Source organism: Lytechinus variegatus, chromosome 10, assembly GCF_018143015.1.
Source record: "Lytechinus variegatus isolate NC3 chromosome 10, Lvar_3.0, whole genome shotgun sequence".
Lineage (NCBI taxonomy): Eukaryota > Metazoa > Echinodermata > Echinoidea > Temnopleuroida > Toxopneustidae > Lytechinus > Lytechinus variegatus.
The window spans coordinates 34,447,845-34,452,375 of NC_054749.1; positions in this window are offsets into that span (position 1 = coordinate 34,447,845).

Here is a 4,531-nt window from a genome sequence, read left to right on the forward strand (position 1 = left end):
CGGCAGGATTAATTCCTTGAATGCATGAGCGTTGAGAGGCAGCTCGAGCTAAAGCTGGGGTGATAATAATAATAACAACGCGCCTCGGAATAGAATATTTCTAGATAGATGGCGCTATATAAATGCCTATTATTATTATTATCAAATTACTTTGTATCATGATGCAATGGGGATAATGCTACATTAAGGGGGTGTTTCTCTTTAAATATTATTCAAACAAGATGCAACAAACTTCAGTAATTTGTATTGTACAATGTCAGTGGAGTATGAGGTAGCAAAGAGGTCACAATGACTGAAGATTTTATTTGTCTGTTATTTAGCTAAAGAAACTCTGGCCAAATTCTTTACAATGCTTGCACCAGTATTTAGGAGAGAATATTCATGTTATTGTAAAATGACTCATGTCATCTTTAATGAAATCATTTCAGTATCTTGAGTTGGTATGTGCAACTGATGGCAATATTTGAGTTGAAGCATGTATTTCAAGTTCAGAGTAATTTGTCTCTTCATTTCTGAACACATACATACATACATTTCTGAGTTCTTTTGTACCATATCTAAATGAGATTTTAGAGTTCCATTACCGAAGGTTTTGATATTACAATGATGCCAGTACCAAGTCAAAGTTTAACCCTGTTAGATTTACCATCCGTGTTCTGTTTCTCTTCAAACATCATAAAATTTCAACCTTATTCAGTGTAAAAGTAGCAGTATAATTTTGGACGGATATATCTGATTTTTTTTTATTTAGTATGTTGTCACAATAAGAATTGTATAATGGTTAATTTAACATTATGCGCAGAAGTCATCTATATGTACATCTATGTACATGTACATATAGTATGAATTGCTCAACTAACCATTATTTCAAAAATGTTTTGGTTGCTGCTTTAGAGTCTGTTTTATATCTGCGATCCCTCCTATTAATTTACAAAAAATAATATCAAATACAGCATTCAGGTTGTGTTTCACAAAGAGTATGCCAGATTTGAAGTTGAGCTTTAATTTATATTTGTAAATTGTGTATAAAGGAGCGCAGTATTGATCATGCTCTGGAATGTGTGCTACATGGGTAGTCTGCAGTGAGATTATATCTAATCAATGCTGTTTGCACATCACTGCTGCTTCCAAATTTTTGAAATGCCCCATGATTTAAAAAAAATACATGTGTCATGACTATCTGTATTGATACTGACGATGTTACATTCCACGTGTTGGATACAGATGAGACAAAAAGAGAAAGAGGTAAACTGCATTGCAGTTCCAACAAAGTTTATTTCCAATTACTATCCAAATTTTTGATGAAAACCTCTTGTCTTTGTCAGGGATACAAAACTACTTACTGATACTACATATAGATGCACTTTTTTGAGAATTTTGAGATAAGACAGCGCACCTTGTAAAGTATTGCAATCTATTCAGATCAAATTTATCTTTCAGATTGATCACAGTGCCTTTTAACGTGCACAGTTGAGGTCGATCTGGTATTGGTAGTTAATCTGAATCAAACATGTATTTTACAGACAATTCTCTGTTGTTAATAGTGAAATTCATCACAAGGTAGAACCATCAGATCCTTTTATTTTTGTTGGTTATTAGAATCTTCAATAAGACAGCATAGCTTTGGAGAGTATTCTTTAGAATATTCAAGTGTAATAATAGCCAGTGTGAAAATTCTCTGGAGTTTTCAACTGCTAAGAAGTACTGTATTCAATTTTTTCAGTTCATTTGGAATCTCTTCTTTCCCTAAAACTTACTCATCAAAGTCATTGAAATCTTCCGCAAACAGTGCTTTGAAAGTGAAATTGGTCATATAAACAAGTAGGAATTCAGTACATCTGTTGTTGATGAGACAATTGTGGGTGTACGGTGGTCTAGTGGTTCTGACTCTCACCTTTCAAACAGAGGGTCGTGTGTTCAAATCCTAGCCATGGCATGTTTTCCTTTAGCAAGAAATTTATCCACAATGTGCTGCACTCGACCCAGGTGAGATGAATGGGTACCCAGCAGGATTATTTCCTTGAAATGCACTGAGCGCCGGTGATGGTAGCTTGAGCTAAAGCTGGGGTAATGATAGCAGCACTTTGTACATTGGCGGCGGAAGCCAAAAATTTAAGGAGGGGACAACCCAAAAAAAAATTTGAAAAGCAAAAAAAAAAGGTTCTCAACCTAAAAATTTAGGGGGGACGCGTAGGAAACTAAATTGACAAGCAAAAAAAAAAAGGTCATCAACTACAAATTTAGGGGGGGACCGTCCCCCCCTCCTCAAATTTAGGGGGGGACACGTCCCCCCCGCTTCCGCCGCCTATGACTTTGTATCCTCGGGCAAAAATCCAGCTATAATTATTATTATAAATCACAGTGTACTATAATGTCTTCAATTTCAATTCATAAAGCAAAGTTGGTGATGGAAATGATGTCTGTTCCCAAGATGGAATGAAATATCTAAGGCCCTATCAAGCAATAGAAATATAGTATTTATACCCCTTTTCATTGTTTTAATGTTCTAGTTTCTGATTATGCATTGTAATGTGATATGACGCTGAGTTTGTTTGCGGCCAGAATGTATCAACATTGATTTTGGCACTTATGGGGGTCATTTGTACATTGTCAATTTAATATTCCACTCACTCTTCTAGCCAACAACCACAAGAAGCTCCAAAACTTCCCCTAGATTTCATCTTTGAAAGAAAATTTGAATGAGTCAAGTTACTGTATTGTATTCTCTCTGCTATTGCTTGCTTATTCAACTGCAATCATAGTGTACAGATGATGAATGTGAAGGAAAGAAAGTTGTCAAGAATTATGAATATATATTTCACTTTTGTGTGAACACATTTGTGTAAAGAACTCTGGTTTGTAGTTTCTTTATTTGGTGCTTGCTCTCGAGATTAATGGCATGATTGTTGTGTGGATGATTTGTTGAGTTAAAGGGGTGCTCCAGGCTGAAGATATTTGTATCTCAATAAAAAGAGTAAAATTCACAAAGTAAAAAGCTGAAAATTTGATCAAAATCCAATAATAATAACAAAGTTGTTGAATTTTAAAGATTTTCGTTATTTAGGTAAAATAGTTCTAGGCATGTCTTAATAAATATTCATTAGGTAGGCTGATGATGTCATATTCCCACTTGTTCTGTTGTATTTTATTATATGAAATTAGGTTCATTCAAATTTTTTGTACCAAGAATAAAAACAATTTGATTGAAAACTGATTAAGAGCACAAGTTATTTATTGCTGCAATTAATTTCATCATAATAATAGAGACACATCATTTACACATTTATGAAAAAATGAAACAATTATGATTTCATATAATAACTTAGGAAAAAGGAAAGTGGGGATGTGACATCATCAGCCCACCTAATAAATATTCATGAAGACATGCCTAGAACTGTTTCACCGGAATAATGCAAATTTTCAAAATTCAATAACTTTGTTATTTGTTATCCGATTTTGATGAAATTGTCAGCAATATGCTTTGTAAATTTTACTCTATTTATTTAGATATAGGCCTAAACGTCTACAGCCCAGAGGATCCATTTAAGTTTATGTAATTGATTCTGCTGTCCCATGCTATTATTGTTTATTTGAGACATTGAAGACATCAAAAATGTGTGTTTGCATGTGACTGTGCATGGGAGGGTATAGGAAAGCAAAGAGAGATCTGAGAAGAAATGAAGTTGCAAAAATAGTCAATTTTGACTGCTTGCTTTACAGAGAATAAGAGTATCCCAAACATTTAAAGGTAAAAGGGCCCTAATTCTGGAACATAAGGGTGCTCGCATGAAGAGTAATATTTAAGGGTTCATGTTGTTAAAGCATATTCTTCAGATGTTATTTGCTTTGAACAAATTCCAATTTCCCCCTTTATGTTCTGGTTAATTAGACATATTTTTCAGTTTATTACTAACTGAACTTTGGAGTGTGGATGATCTATATTCAAATAAAATATAATATAAATTTTCAAAGGATTGATTAGACAGGAGCGTTTATTTTTGTGCCTGATAAAATGAGAAGGTTTTGGTATTTTTTATAAAAAGAAAAAAGCTTTTCAGCCCAGCCCCCCCCCCCCCCCAGATCGCCTGCTGTTCCATTTCCCTTTCTAAGCTATTTGGTAGGCCTATATGATCAGGCTTTTGTGATTTCTTCCTTTTTGGTAACAATCTCTCTTTCTTTCTTTGTTATATTCTTTTCCTTCTTTAAATTGTTTTCTTCCACTTTTCTTTTACTTTCAGTCTCTCGGAGGGGTGGGTTAGCAGCTTGAAATAGGACATTTCTTGATTTATCAATATGACTTTTTTGTGAACACGCCATTCTTCTTTCATTGGGGAGGGGTCTATGGCCTTTTCCACTACCTTATTCTTTCTTCCCATTTTTCCCCCTTTTCTTATTTTTCCTTTGATCTATTTCCCCTTTAATTTTCCTTCTTGGGGGAGCAGAGGCTACCCCCGGGCTGAAAAAGTCGCTTGTAATATTTTTTTACGGCCAATGACAGACCACCTGACCGCTGGGAGTGAAGAAGGGGAGT